General features: G+C 47.6%; 1 long non-coding RNA gene across 1 annotated transcript; it reads right to left on the bottom strand.

The window, feature by feature from the left end:
• Positions 1 to 642: 642 nt before the first annotated feature.
• Positions 643 to 14,530, bottom strand: LOC132657654 (uncharacterized). Its single transcript, XR_009596143.1, has 2 exons — positions 14,433 to 14,530; positions 643 to 1,000 (listed from the first exon to the last, which is right to left on the bottom strand). It is a non-coding gene; the product is annotated as an uncharacterized LOC132657654 (long non-coding RNA).
• Positions 14,531 to 16,047: the final 1,517 nt, after the last annotated feature.

Here is a 16,047-nt window from a genome sequence, read left to right as displayed (position 1 = left end):
CAGCCTGCCAGGCTCCTCTGTCCATGGGATTCTCCAGGCAAGAATACCGGAGTGGGTTGCTGTGCCCTCCTCCAGGGGATCATCCCGAACCAGGGATCAAACCCATGTCTGTTACATTTCCCTGCATTGACAGGTGGGCTCTCTACCACTAGCGCCACCTGGGAGCCTGTGTAGTCATGACAGAACCTAGATATTTACTGTGCCGCGCTGTGCTCAAGTTGTTCAGTCATGTGCGACTCTGCAATCCCACGGACTGTAGCCTGCCAGGCTCCTCTGTCCATGCGGATTCTCTAGGCAAGAATACTAGAGTGGGTTGCCACGCCCTCCTCCAGGGGATCTTCCTGACCCAAGAATCAAACCAGGGTCTCCTGCATTGCAGACAGATTCTTTACCAGCTGAACTACCAGGGAAGCCCCATCTGGCCTTTATCAGAAAGGTGTGCAGTCTTCTGATCAATATCCCAAGGATTCTCACTTATCTCCTACACTAACTCATGTTCCCATTCAACAGAAACTTCATAAGCTCTCACATGCCAGGCACTATCCTTGGATTTCAGAGAGACTGGAAATGAATAAGATTGGTGGCCCTACACTTAAGGGGTTTTATTGATTTTTTATTGTTAAATAACAAACTATAACACACTTATTGGTTCAAACAATACCCATTTATTATTTCACAATTGTACAGGTCAAAAGCCCAAGTGGGCTCATCTGAGGTCTCCACTCAGTTTCAAGGCAGAAATCAAGGTGTGGGTCAGGCTGGACTTCTATCTGCAGGCTCAGAGAAAGATTTCAATTCTCAGCTCATTCAGGTTGTTGGCAGAATCCAGTTCTTTGCAGCTGCTCTAGAGCTGAGGGCCTTTCTGACTGTCAGGCTGGGACCGCTCTCTGCTGCTGGAGGCCACCCACATTCTCTCTCCCATCACCGTCTCCTTCTTCAGTCCAGCCATTGCACACTGTGCCCTTCTGCTTTGAATCTCTCTGGATTCCCTTTCTGCCACCTGCCAGAGAAAGTTTTTTTACTTTTAAGGGCTTTTGTAATTACACTGAATTCACTTGGATAATGCTGTTTTAAGATCAACTTGCCATATGACATAATCATGGGAGTGATATTTCACTATATTCATTCATAGGCTTTGGGCAATGGGGTGGGGTCAGAGAGGACATCTTTTAGGGGCTATTTTAGAAATTTTGCCTTCTACAGGGTATAAGTCATATACTTAGTAAGATAAGCTAACTAGCTATAACAAACAGACCTCCAAATTTTGAGAGCTCAAAAAATAAAAGGTCTATTTCTTCTCACATAACTTTCCAAGGAGATGTTCCGGGTTAGTGGAATTCTGCTCCAAGGATCATTCAAGTGCCCAAGCTGACAGTGGCCTTGTCACATTCAACACTCCAAGCTCACTCTACTTGCTGCTGTCCCGGTGGGCTAAAAAGAGAATCAACACTGAGCAACCCGTGTAGGCGGGTTTTGGGTTAGGCCTGGAAATGATTCGAAGCACTTCTGCTCATATTCTGTCCAAAATAAATTAGTCACATTATCAGATATAATTTGAAGAAGAAATAAAAGATGATATCTAGCTGAGGAAACATGTAACCAACACTTTCATTACAAAGGAAGAGAGGACAGATTCCAATGGCCACTAGGTTATTCCCTATCCAAGTAGGAACAAAGGTGCTGATAGCTATGAATTGACAACTGATTACACCTATGGCCACTGAGACTGTACATGTTGGTCTGTTCTAATTTTCTAAATGCATGCACGCTCAGTTGCTCAGTTGTGTCCAACTCTTTGTGATCCCATGGGCTGTAGTCCACCAGGCTCCTCTGTCCATGGGATTTTTCAGGCAAGAATACTGGAGTGGGTTGCCATTTCCTCCTCCAGGAGATCTTCCCAACCCAGGGATTGAACCCACATCTGCTGTATTGGCAGGTGAATTCTTTACCACTGCACTGCATGGGAAGCCCCAACTTTCTAAATATGTGGCTCTTAGTGCATTTTAAAATGTAAGTATCCAGACCAGAGATAATGCCGGCCAGCAAGGCAGGTCTAGGGAACCTTGGAGCTGAACTTCAGAGGGCTCTCTCTTCCCCTACTTTGTCCAAAACATGTGACAGCAGATGTCGGAGTGGAGAATCTCATTAATGGGCAGAAAGATCTGGATTTGCTCTAAGAAACTCCTAATCTGGAGGGCAGGAGAGGAGGAGATGCAGGTAGTCCCCTACCCCAGGAAGCTACCTTCTGGGAGAAGGAGGAATCTGGAAGAGGATATGGCCCATGAAAGCCCCAAGACCAATTAAAGCAGTGTTCCAGGTGGCCAGCTGAGAACAAAACCTAGGAAGGCTTCTGGGGTGAAGTGAGGTGACATCAGCCCCTAAGAACAGGAATGACAAGGGCGGGGAGCAGGGGTCCCTTACTGGAACCAAGAGGTGGTGAAGCCCAAGGAAGGTAGCCTACACTAGGAGAATGGAAGGGGGACCTGAGAGGGTCCCATGGGGGAAAGGGCAGGAAAGAGGGAGGGAGGAAGATGACTGGTTGTCCAGAAGCCAAATGGGGGGATGTAGGGGAGCTGGGGCCAAGAACTTCCTCTTACTCTGTGGCCGTGTCCAGGGCTTTGTTTCCTTTCTCCATCAGTGTCTGCTGACTTCTCGTTGGCAGGAGGACGGAGCTCTAGGGGACCTACACCTCGAGAGGCTTTCAAATGCCTGTTTCATTTTCTCCAGCGTTGGCTTAGGGCAGGGTGTCGCCTCTGGTCCATGGCTTGCTGTCTTCATAACTGCTCTTTCACTGCCCTAGGCCTTCCAAGTTTTTTTGGCCTTGGCAGCCAGCAGAAGCACTCACCCTGGTCACTTGCCCAGCGTCCCAGGAGCCAGGCCCCAGATGAGGACAAGCGTGGTATGTCTTTCCTCTCTCAAAATCTCCCAGGCCCACTGAACAGTTTGCCTGAGCCTTGCACTCAAGGGAGGTGAATTAAGATGGAAATCAAGTTCGTGTTCCACTCATCAACAGCAAAGCATCCACTCCAAGGAAGGGGCACCTTTCACTGATTTGCCAAAGGTGCCATGTGGGCAGCAGCTGTCCTGGTGGTCTCCAAGCCTGAGAAGGGCAGGCATTCAGGGTCAGAGCATCCTGTCCCCCAGAGATGCCTCTGCTGGGTACCACTCTTCCTCCCCAGATTCCACAGGCTCGGCTGGTTCCTCTGAGAACACCTGTGTTCTTGTCTCCTAAAGCAGTCCTTAGCATGCCTTAGAATAATGCTGAACACTCATGAAAACACCAGCGCCTGGGCCTTACCTGCACAGTTTCCGACTCAGTAGGGCTTGGGGCAAGCCTGAGAACTGGCATCTTTTGACGTGCTCCCAGATGATGCTGAGGCTGCTGGCCCAGGGTCCACACTTGGAGAACCACTATCTTAGCTCCTCCTCCTGACTCAGCAAGAGGATGAAACCAGCTCAGGGGTAGCTTCAGGGCCCTGCACAGCCTCAGTGTTCAGTCCATGCACATTGATTTTAGTGAATGGGAGAAGCAAAAGGCAAACTGTTGACCAACTTTGGGATTCCATGAACAACCTGCTCCCTTTTGTCCAGACATATTACGTTAATGGGAAACTCAAGGGCTCAGGCAGTGTAAAATGTGGAGAGAGGCAGGGTCTGACAGTCTGTATTGTTGAACTTGGGCTTCCCTCATAGCTCAGTTGGTAAAGAATCTGCCTGCAATGCAGGAGACCTGGTTCAATTCCTGGGTCAGGAAGATCCCCTGGGGAAGGAAATGGCAATCCACTTCAGTATTCTTGCCTGGAGAATTCCATGGACAGAGGAGCCTGGCGGGCTACAGTCCATGGGGTCACAAGAGTCGGACACGACTGAGGGACTAAACCACCACCACCGCCACATTGTTGAACTTTGGAGAACCTCCTGCCAAACCATCAGAAATAATAAAAACCAAGAAATTGTTATCACTTTTTTAGATTCCACATAAAAGGGATATCATACATGTGTCTTTCTCTGCCTGACTCACTTCATTTAGAATGATAATCTCTGGGTCCATCCATGTTGCTGCAAATGGCATTATTTCCTTCTTTTTATGGCTGAGTAGTATTCTAAGACAGAAACCGTCTCACAGACATAGAATATAAACTTATGGTTACCAAAGGGGAAACAAGGGGAAGGGAAAAAGTAAGAGTTTGGGATTAGCAGATACAAACTACTATATATAAATAGATAAACAACAAGGACTTATTATATAGTACAGGGAACTATACTTGACATCTGGTAATAAACAATAATGGAAAAGAATGTATATGTGTGTGTGCATGCTCAGTCATGTCTGCCTCTTTGTGACCCCATGGACTGTGGCCCACCAGGCTCCTCTGTCCATGGAATTTTCCAGGAAAGGATACTGGACTGAGTTGCCATTTTCTCCAGGGGATCTTCCTGATCCAGGATCAAACCCATGGCTCTTGCCTCTCCTGCCCTGGTAGTCAGATTCCTTATCGCTAGTGCCACCTGGGAAGCCCATAGAGAATATATTTTAAGAAATAATAAAAATAATAATGAGAGCTACCATTTTCTAAGCCTCTGCTCTGTGCCAGGCCCTAAGCCAAATGCCTTATGCAAGCATCCCAGCAGGAGTGCTGGGGATGGTGGGAATCCCTATTGTACACGGACAAGGATCTCAGCTCCACGTCCCCTGAGTAATGGAACGGCCCCAGGCTTCAGGCCACATTTATTTGTCTTCAGACCCCCTGAGCTTCACCACCTCGCCAAGCTGCCTCCCAGTGAGGCTGAGAAAGTTGGAGGCCAGAAGCAGCTACACTCTGGTGACCTGGCCCAGGGAGAGAACGTCGTATGTGGAATCAGGCTACCTGGTTCCTAGACCTCAGCTTCCCGTGGACTCAGTGCATGGCCTCGGGGGATCCCTTCACTGCCAATGCCTCAGTTCCCTGAGCTATAAATCTGGGCTAATAATTCCAGCCCTGGGGACCATTGGATTAGATGAGAAAGTGCACAAAATGTCTGGCACAGTGTTGAGTTCTTAGTAAAAGCTCAGTAATGTTACTCCCTCTCCAAATGGGCATCTTCATCTTCAAGCACGTATTTCAGAGTGATCACTCAGGGGCATATTTAGAAATTCTGCCTTGGAGTTGGGGAGGGGAGGGAACGAAGAGACAGAACAGAGACTGCCCTTGCAAGACGACATTGTTGCTTCCACCCCCATGAGGCCTCAGCAGGGGTGGCAGGAAGATGGGCTGACAGAGCTCACAACCACTTGCAGAATCTGCTCAAAGACTCATGCCAGGTACCAAGTCACTGGAGGTGGAGAGGGGCGTCTGGCCTGGAAACCCTTGTTGAACAAGCGGCCGTCCCTTGTTCAGACACCCAAAGGCAGGAGATGTACTGAGAGAACGCCACGCTGAGCTCAGTGACGCGGACTTGGGCAAACTCCACAAGATGGCGAGGGACAGGGAGGCCTGACATGCTGCAGTCCATGGGGTTGCGAAGAGTTGGACATGACTTGGTGACTGAACAGCAACATATGTATACAGTGGAATGTTACTCAGTCATAAAACAGAAAAATGAAACCTTGCCATTTGCAGCAACAAAGATGTACTTGGAGGATATTATTCAAAGTGAAATAAGCCAGATAGAGAAAGACAAATACTCTATGATTTCACTTGTAAGTAGAATCCAAAACACGGCAAACTAATGCATATAACAAAAAAGAAACTGCTTCACAAATACAGAGAACAAACTAGAGTTACCCATGGGAAGAGGGAAGAGGAGAGGGGAAAGATGAGGGCATGGGCTGAAGAGGTACCAACTATTAGATATAAAACAAGCTACAAGTATATATTGTACAATACAGGGAATATAGCCAATTTTTATAATAACTATAAATGGAGTAAAATCTTTAAAAATTGTGCATCACTATACTGTATACCTGTAACTTGTATAATACAGTACATCAACTATATTTAGATGAAAACCTAAATTAAATTTTTAAAAAATAAAGGAAATGATGTATGTCCCCACCCCACCCCCCAGAAAAATGTTGCCTATCTTCAAGAGTGCTGTGGGGATGTATGTTGGGCCTTTAACACAAGTGCTTATTGCAAAGCAAGCTCTTAAAAATCTTAGCTGCTATTACTCTTGCTGTTGGGGCTTCCCAGGTGGCACTAGTGGTAAAGACCCTGTCTGCCGATGCAGGAGACATAAGACCCAGGGTTCGATTCCTGGGCCAGGAAGATCCCCTGTAGGAGGGCATGGCAACCCACTCCAGTACTCTTGCCTGGAGAATCCCATGGACAGAAGAGCCAGATGGGCTACAGTCCATAGGGTCGCAAAGAATCAAACACAGCTGAAGCAATTTGGCATGCACACATACAAGCACCCTTGTTGTTATAGTTGTGAGGGATCTTAGGTAAGGTTAAAAAAATGAGTCTCAGTTTTCTCATTATAAATAAGTATGTTCATAGAAATAAGCCCCATAAAATTGTTTCAAAATCAAATGAGATCATGCATGGCAACCTCTGAGCATACAGTAAGCACTCGATGAATGTTAAGGCTGATTTCTATCTGGATGTACCAATGTCCCCATAGCTAGGAGCCAGGGACTGTTTAGTTTTGCACTGGCAACTCCATGTCCTAGAGATCCCTCTGTCGCAGGTAAACAGGGACAGCTGGTCACCCTCCAACAGCACACCTGGCTGAGCTATGGGAATGCCTGTGCCCGTTTCAGAAACACAAGGGGGATTTCTGGCCCATGTCAACCTGCTTCTGGAAGCCAGGCCAAGCTCTGGATTGCCCTTGGAGTCTCAGCAGCCCCAGGATTCCTGAGCCACTGTTCTCAAGATGAAGGGGCTTAGCAAGGCTCAGAGCAGCCTAGAGTCAGAGTCTGGCGCACATATCCAGATCCCTGGGGTGACAGATTACCCCACCCAGAGTGCAAACAGAGCAGCAGAATCAGAGCAGGGGGAAAGGAGAGGATCTCTGACGGTCCTGCTGGGATCAGAGAAGGGAGGGAACAATGTTCCCTGAGATGAATGATGCAGGGCGAGGAGGCTGGGGTGGGGGAAGCAGCTCCTGGGCCCCCAGCCTGTTCCTGGCCAGGCTGCCGCAGAACAGGAAGCCTCCCAGCTGAGCCTGCGAAGCAGTTATCACTGGTGGGTGATTAAGTTACTAATCCTTCAGGGAGAAGACATTTAGAGGCCCGTATTAAAGCAGTGCGCGGCAAAATTACATTCCGTTTCAATTTAGTTTAGCAATTCCCGTGATTTAGTTAAATGAAAAGCAATTGTTCCAATTAATAGTATTGAATGTTATTCATCAAAAGTGTCAAAACAGCTCTGTGGTTGCATTAGTAACCCATTCTCTTGTCAGAGATCTGGATAATTCCCCAGGATAGGATGGGGCAATGGCAGAGTATGGGGGCTTTGGGGAAAGGTCACAGTTAGAGAGGGTACTTAGCTGCACACACATGTACATATGTGAAGTCCCATGCACATGTAGCCTGTGTGCATAGATGAGTGTACACACGGGTACACACGGCATATGCATACTGAACCAAGCTGTACCCAAGCATTCATATTTATGTTTGGTATGTGCATACACCAGTGTGCTTATGTGATGGGCACATGTGTTAAGCGTATGTTTGTACATGTGCTTGTCTGTTCCTGGGTATGTCTGCATGTAAGTAAAAATATGTGCAAGTCCCCTAAGTGTCTGTGTATGTGTGCATGTGTGCATGTGTATCACATGTATACTTGTGACATGTGTACACGAGTATCTAGACAATTGTGCATTCCCGTATGTCTCTGTATGTGCACACGTGACCTTGCAGATGTGTCAGTGTCCAAAGGCTTGCATTGTGAGCATCCGTGGGCATGCACACCATGAAAGTGAAAGTGAAAGTCACTCAGTCATGTCCGACTCTTTGCAACCCCGTGGACTATACAGTCCATAGGATTTTCAGGCCAGAATACTGGAATGGGTAACTTTTCCCTTCTCCAGGGGATCTTCCCAACCCAGGGATCGAACCCAAGTCTCCCACGTTGCAGGTAGATTCTTTATCATCTTCCCAACCCAGGAATCGAACCCAAGTCTCCCACGTTGCAGGTGGATTCTTTACCAGCTGAGCCACCAGGGAAGCCCTGTATATCATGAGGTACAATCATATGTACTGTAAATGTGCCTGTATGCATCAGGGCAGGAGATGAAGGGCGCTTGCTGCCTCCGTGAATGAAGAGAAGACACAGCTCTTTCCACCCTTGTGTCGTGTGAGTGATCTGGCTTGTCGCTGGGATGCTGCCATTCAAATGTGGTTCCGTGAAGCCACAGACTTTTCCTGCCATGTTCATGGTCGTGTGCTTAGGACCAGAAGACAGCCTGGCACAGGGTAAGCTTCAGTGACATACACTGGTTGAATGGATTAGTGGGTAGATGGTGAATGAGTAGATGGATGGATGGACGGATGGATGGATGGCTGCAGGACCCTGGCTCTGTCCAGCCCCCCAGTAGCTGGCGGATTCCATGGTCTTCTCTCATTAATGTGAATCTCAACCCCTTTGGCTTCCAGCTTGAGTCCTATAATAGCACAATCTTGGACAACTCCATCCTGGGCAGGCAGCAGGCTCAGAAAGCCACCAAGATGCCAGAATCAGCCAAAGCTAAGGACAAAAAGGCAGGGAATTCTTTGGAGAAGCTGAAAAAAGCTGAGCTCAGCACCATAGGGTAATAGGAAGCTGTCCTGGCCAGACAGGCCCAAGAGGACACAGGCCAACAAGGGCCCTTTTGGGGCTTGTACCCCCTCAAGCCAGGGTTCCCACATATGGTGTGTGTCCGTGAGCTGTAGCCACCAACTCCTAACGTCATCTCAGGCCAGTCCTGCTCTAGCCCTGACGTCTTTCCTGCCAGGGACACCTCTCACGGCAGGGAAGCTACTTCTCCATCCCTGTTCAGACACTGGTGAAGTTCAGCATTATCCCATTCCCACAGCCCAAGAAGATCAAAGGAATCTACCAGGGGCCTCCTAGCTCCATCCTCCTCATGTCCCAGACTTCCCTGGGCCTTGCCTCCCTCTGCAGCTGATGGGATCCTGGAGGGCCCCAAGACCCAAAATGACCCACTTTGTGTGGTTGTCAATTACCTTACTATCACCTCTGCTGCTGCTAAGTCACTTCAGTCGTGTCTGATTCTGTGTGGCCCCATAGACGGCAACCCAGCAAGCTGCCCCGTCCCTGGGGTTCTCCAAGCAGGAACACTGGAGTGGGTTGCCGTTTCCTTCTCCAATGCATGAAAGTGAAAGTGAAAGTGAAGTCGCTCAGTTGTATACGACTCTTAGCGACTCCATGGACTGCAGCCCACCAGGCTCCTCCATCCATGAGATTTTCCAGGCAAGAGTACCGGACTGGGGTGCCATTGCCTTCTCCGACTATCACCTCTGAGCTTTGACAATTTAACCTGGTCCACCTGCTGGCAGGGCCTGCCCCCTAGTGGCTGACTCTGGCATACACGCTGCCCCCACCCCCTGGCACCAACTCTGAGCCTAGTCCCCTCCTCCACCAGCCTCAGCCAAAAAGGACCTCTAAGTCCTTGCAGAAGCTCCACAACAGCCCCATTTCCCCCTTCCCAGATACAGGCACAGCGATGCCCGTCATACAATGGGGGCCTGGCTGCCCAGAGCTTTGCGTTGCCCCCAGCAGCCTCCCCAGGCTCTATGTGTGTCCATTCATCAGGATGGTGATTAAGCACCAAGAGGAAGTGTTAGGATGTGACCCCTGAACCCGTGAGACTCATAAAGACAATAGCTGGGGCCACGGCGAGAGGCTCCAGGCGTCCTGTCTATTTTGGGGCGGCCCGAGCATGGCTGGCCAACACCCAGGGCATCCTGAGGCTCATTAATTTGTGTGAGAGTGACGGAGACAGGATGAAGGGTCTGAGAGGCCTTCCGCCAGCCGTTTCCTCCCAGCCTGCCTGCCCTGCTCAGTACTCCACTCATGGAGCCCCCAACTCTGGCCTCCGGAGACCCCCTCCTTGCTCATTCTCTGTGGTGGACCCAGACACCTTCCTCTCCTTTCAAAGGCTTTTACAGAGAGTTGAGAGGTTCTGCCCCTTCTGGGATCCACTCTTTGATTTCTCCGCAGGGAAGCAAAGAAAGAAGTGAAACACTGTCAGCCTCATCCAGGCAGAGGCCGTGGAGAATCTCCCTCGAAATAGCCTTCTGGTGCTCCGTTCCCACGGCCTGGCCTCCGCTGAGCCTGGGAGTTGTTGTTCAGTCGGTCAGTCGTGTTCGACTCTTTGCAACACCATGGACTGCAGCACACCAGGCTTTCCTGCTCTTCACCATCTTCTGGACCTTGCTCAAACTCGTGTCCATTGAATCGGTGATGCCATCCAACCATCTCATCCTCTGTCATCCCCTTCTCCTCCTGCCTTCAATCTTTCCCAGTCTTTTCTAATGAGTCAGCTGGGAGTAGCAAGAGGTTAAGTGCTGGGGCCTTTGGGCTTCACCGTAGGCTACAGCCAAAGAACCACGGGTTAAATGCACAACTGTTAGGTATGCGTCTCCCCCAGCCACTTATCTCCCAACTGTTGGTAGCTTGAAACTGACCACAGTATAAGTACTTACACCACCAAAACTGGCAAACGCTATCAGACGAGCAGTGCGACCAAGGGAGGCCTGGGCCCCTTTCACATTCTCTGGCTGGAATTCCCTCATCCAGATGACTTGGTTGAAAAGTATTGCTTGGGATGACACTAGGGTCACAGAGACTTGGAGTGCATACCCTCATGTAGTTCCTGGTACCCCTACCCCACTCCATCCATCTTTGCGATCTCTTGTCTCGGATGGGACAGAGACAGATCAGTCTTCAAAGTCAGGCTAGATCCTACCTGCAGCCCTGTTCATGTCACTTCATCTCATTGATCCTTCACTTTTTCAAATTAGGAGCTGTAACATTATAAGCTTCGTAGGGTTTGTATTTCTTCAAAATAGGAGCTGTAGCTTCATAGGGCTCATTCTAGGACTGGAACTTCATAAGGTTCCTGTTTAAACCGAGTCGACTGTGTCATGTGAAGCGTTTGGCATCTTGAGGCCCTTGCAGGACTGATTGATTGTAACAGTGAAATAATCATCAGCTGTTGTTACAATGGTTGCTACTATTACTTTCCTCATCATGTATCTTCAGGCTAAAAGAAGAGTCTGTAAAAACTTTTGTAATACTTTTTTTCTTTGAAATGCTCTGATAACAGAAACTGACAGGGGCTTGGTGCCTTCTTCAGCTTTGCCTGTGCCCAGGTCCAAGCATAACCCTTGGCTGACAGTAAGTAGCCAGTGATTGACAGGTGACCAACCACACAACGCAGCAGCTTTTTAGGGAGCATGACATTTCTAACACAGTGAAAGAGTCCTACTGACTTTCCTCTTCGCTCCGGATGCATATCTTAGTGTCAGTTGTCCAAACCCAGTTTTGCTGGTTTTAGGAATGCAGTGCCCTAGGAGAACCTGAGGAACAACATCCGCTCAGAGCTTCAGAGAAAGGAAGACTATACCGACTGCTTCCCCAGGCTCACAGCAAAAGCAAAGATCAATACCAGAAAAGCTGAGATTTTTTTTTTCCCCCAGAAAGGAGCATCTCTGGCCCTTGGGGGAGTGGAACACCTTATCTTCGTCTTCAGCCCCCAAGGGGATGCCTTGTGGGAGGTCAGAGGTACCAAGGAACATCACCAGTTCTGTCATCCTCTCATATCTGCTCCAGCAGGCACTATGTTTGTGGAAGGGGTGGGGCGGGGTGGGGGAGGGGGGCGGGCAGTGGAACCAGCGGAGCAGAGGATGGTTTGCTAAGGAGAAGCAGAAATTAAATAGTGTAAGATTCATGTGGACTTAAGCTCTCTTTTGTGTAGCCGATAGCGATTGCTTTCATTTCTTTGAGCTTCTATTTCTGCAAAAATCAAGACTATAAGGCTGCCCTCAAAATCCCAGTAGAAAGAGTCTATGTGGTGAAGTTGATGGAAAGCCCTGGTGCCTAATTAGTACTCAGATTGTATCTGTTTGGCATCTTTCTGATCATCATGAACAGATTTTGCCTGAGAGCCAAAACCCACAGTATTAAGTAGGACTGTTTATTGCTTATTGCTCAAGCAAAGCCCTGGGTCCAAAGAGGCAAAAGTCTGCTTCCTGGCCTGTTGCTACAGTACAGGTAGGACCTCTGTTCCCCAGACCTTTCCTAAGTCCAGCTAGCCAGGAATATAACCTGGAGACAACATTATCTGTTGCCATGGTTGCTGACCCTCAGAAGGGCAAGATGCTATGAGCAAGAAGGCAAAGATTCAAAACCTCAAATCTTTGGACCAAACCAAAACAATGAAGGCCTGTTAGTATCAATACTTGAAGAGAGAAGGGCCACTTGAATCCCTAATTCTTCCCAGCACACATGTGAGTATCTGTATGGATACGTGGGCATCAGGACTTGTGTGTGCGCACATGCCTGTCCCTGGGCAGAGTTATGGATGCGAGCTTGCCCCTGTGGACTTCTTATGAGTACACACATTCTGTGTACAGGTACTTCCCAGACATGTATGCACAGGGAACTGATGCATGTGTATATATGTGCATGCACACACTTATGCATAGGTGTGAGTGTTTGGGTACTGGTACCTGTATGTGCACGCATAGGGTTACACTTACGAATGAATGGACAAGGAGGCTGCACACTCCTGCGTGTGCCACTCTGGCCATGGACCATCTGCAGATAGCCACGGGTGAATAAATGTGCAAGCATGTGCCTATGAACGTGTATGTATTTTTAGCACTTGAGAGTACAAATAAACAGCATAAACAAGATGGTTGGGAGGAGGAGGGGTTTAAATGCTTAGGAAGACAAACAACCCCCACAAGGACTTCACAAGCACCCATTATGTACAAATAATGTACACGCTAATTACAAATTACTCTTTTCTGCTCATTAAAGCAGAACCACTGTGCTCTGTTAGCTCAGTTTGGGTTACTCTACACACTGGAAAGTAATAAAAATGGCTTCTGGGTCAGGAAGACGGCCACATGGGGCATAGGAAGCCTTCTCAGCAACGCAAATGGTCACCCAGACCAGGCGCCAGGGCACTGATGCTGACTCCTCTGTCCACCAAACCCCATGTTCAGTCACCAAATTCAGTCGCGTTCACCTCCGGTCCATCTTCATTGACACTATTCGCTCAAGTCACTGCCTCTCTTCTCTGACAGCACCGGACAGCAGCCTGTACTGCCTCCAACTGGTCCCCCCGACTTCCCTCTGGCTCCTCTCCAACCCATCCCCTAAGACTCTGTTGGCAAACCTGCTACCTTACTCCTGCACTTAAAGCCCCCCACAGCTTCCCCATCGCTTCCAAGCATTGTTCAACCCAGGGGCTTGTGCAGCCACGACGGGAGCTCCAAATACTTCTGCAGCCTTGTTCCCTGCACATCACACCCAGCCAGGTGGAGTGACTCCCAGACATTTCCCGAGTCCATCCTCCTCCATCTGGTTGAGACCTCCAGGTCTGAGCTCATGTTCTGCCTCAGTCCCCAGGGCCCTCTCCTTTTCCATTCCTGCTGCACTGGCTGGATCTGCATGGTGAGCTGCTATTCCATCTTGGGAATGTTGTTCTGGGAAAACATCTAGTGCCTCTAGCTTCTTCCTAATTCTGTGCTTTGTACCCAAGCTTACTGACTATCTCCTCAAGGAGACTGCAGACAGGCGCTTTATCTTGTTGATTGTTAGGTGCATGTCTGGTATCTAGAACACTTTCTGACACATGTGCCTGTGTGCGTGCTAAGTCACTTCAGTCTTGTCCGATTCTTTGCAAGCCTATGGACTGTAGCCCACCAGGCTCCTCTGTCCATGGCATTTTCCAGGCAAGAATACTGGAGTATGTTGCCATTTCCTCCTCCAGGGGATCTTCCCAACCCAGGGATCGAATCTGTGTCTCCTATGTCTCCTGCATTGGCAGGCAGGTTCTTTACCACTAGCACCATTTGGGAAGCCCTTCTGACATGTAGTAGATATTTAATAAATACACACAAAAAAAGCTGAATGAAAACTTAATTAATATCCTTATTATACGCTCCATCCTTCTTATTATCACTGCAACTGATATATCTGCTTTACCCGCTTGAGATTAGGGTTTTTAATTATGATTAAACACTGAACTGAGCTTCCCAGCATGTGTTTTTCAAGATGTCCTTCTTGTCTCCCCAAGACCACTGCTTTTTGACAACTGCCTGTTCTGAGTCAATTCTTCTCTTCACAGGATAGAGCTGCCAGGACTCAGGTGCACCACCTAGAGGCTGAAAAGTGAAACACCTCAGAAAAGAAAGTCCCGGAAGAAGCCTTCTTGGTGGCCAGCAAGACAGTCACCAATACAGTCACCCTAGTCATTATTTCCAACACACTTACATCTGAAGGTGGGTCAGAAGAGGCTCCCAGTCTCAGCTTCAGTGATGTGTCCAGAATCAGTCATTGTCATACATTCTGGGTCCCAGTCAGAAGTACCAGCTCCACCCCCGCCACCCCGCCTCCCACCCGTTCTTCTTACTATGTTCCCCTTTTGGGCACTTTCTGCCCCGCTGACTTCTGCCCTGCCCGTCTTGTCCAATCAAAAAAGTTCTCATAACCTAAAAAGTCAAACAATTGTGTTCCTTCTCTCGTGCTCCATAGCTCCAGGTAAATATTTGTTCATCCTCTACCTAACAGCTTTCCTGTTCCAGGCACTAAGAAATCAAGACTTGGCAAAACCATAACAATTTCTCCCTACAACATTTTCCAAAGCTGCTGGTTGTCTCCACACTTTGGTCTTCCATATATCCCTCTTCCCAGAGATATTTTTCACAATGACTTCTTATCCCTCCCTATAGCACAGAAGCAGTGGTCAACTTTAAAGCGGCAACTTCTTTTACCAAAACCAAAATACTTCACTTATCTGGAAACTAACCATATAGTTGTTTGTTAATAGGTTAGCATCCTTTGAGACATGTCAAGAGTTTCTGAAGGCAAAATTCATCCCATCAACTTCTATATGCTAAGTTCCAATCCAGGATTTTTTTTCTGAAAATCTGAAACATTTTGATGGAAGATGCATTACCTCTCTCCATCTTCCAAGCTCAGGGGTCTGGTAGCATTTGAAATGTCCCAACTGGTAAACCATAACTATGAAAATATCAGAGAGTACATGAGAAAGGAAAGCAACTATTAAACCAACATAAGGAAAATGGAAATACTGATAAACTGATCCAGGACTGTCACCCTAGGAGAGAGGGCTCTGCAAAGTCATTCGTATAAGTGAACAGCAGTGTATTTCTCCATAAGAGAGTGCAGATGAAGAATGTAAGAATACTACAACAAGGGAAGAGATATACCATGTTCATAGACGCTGAGACAATGACCTGAAGATGGCAGTTCTCTCCCAAAGTAATCTATCTCTCAACTCAATGAAAAATCTGCCAAAACACACACACACACACACACACACACACACACGTATATATATACAGAGAGAGAGTGACATATAGCAAGTTGGTCCTAAGATTCATACAGATCAGTAGAGGGAAAAAGACAACCATAATAATTCTGAAAGAGGAGGAAAAAGAAAGACAAGAATGATTGTGAGAGAAGCAACTTCCTTAGTATAATCAATATAAAATGAGTAAAGGATCTAAGTAGATATTCCTCCAAAAACAATTCATAATAGCCAATAAGCATAAGAAAAATGCTAAACAATATCACTCATCAGGGAAATGCAAAAACAAAAAAACAAAAATTACAGTGAGATAGCACTTCACATCTATAGCATGGCTGTAATTTAAAAAATGGGAATTAACAAATATTTGTGAGGATGTGGAAAAACTAGAATCTTCATGCAGTGCTGTGGAAATATAAAATGGTGAAGCCAACTTAAGAAATAATATAGTTGTTCCTCAAAAAGTCACACAGAGTTTGACCACATAACCCAGCAATTCCTGTCCAAGGTATATAACCAAAAGAATTAAAGCCATATGTTCATGCAAAAACTTGC

The sequence above is a fragment of the Ovis aries genome, chromosome 13 (genome assembly GCF_016772045.2).
Source record: "Ovis aries strain OAR_USU_Benz2616 breed Rambouillet chromosome 13, ARS-UI_Ramb_v3.0, whole genome shotgun sequence".
NCBI lineage: Eukaryota > Metazoa > Chordata > Mammalia > Artiodactyla > Bovidae > Ovis > Ovis aries.
The sequence above is the reverse complement of the archived record's forward strand: the minus strand, read 5'-3'. Positions and strand labels throughout refer to the sequence as shown.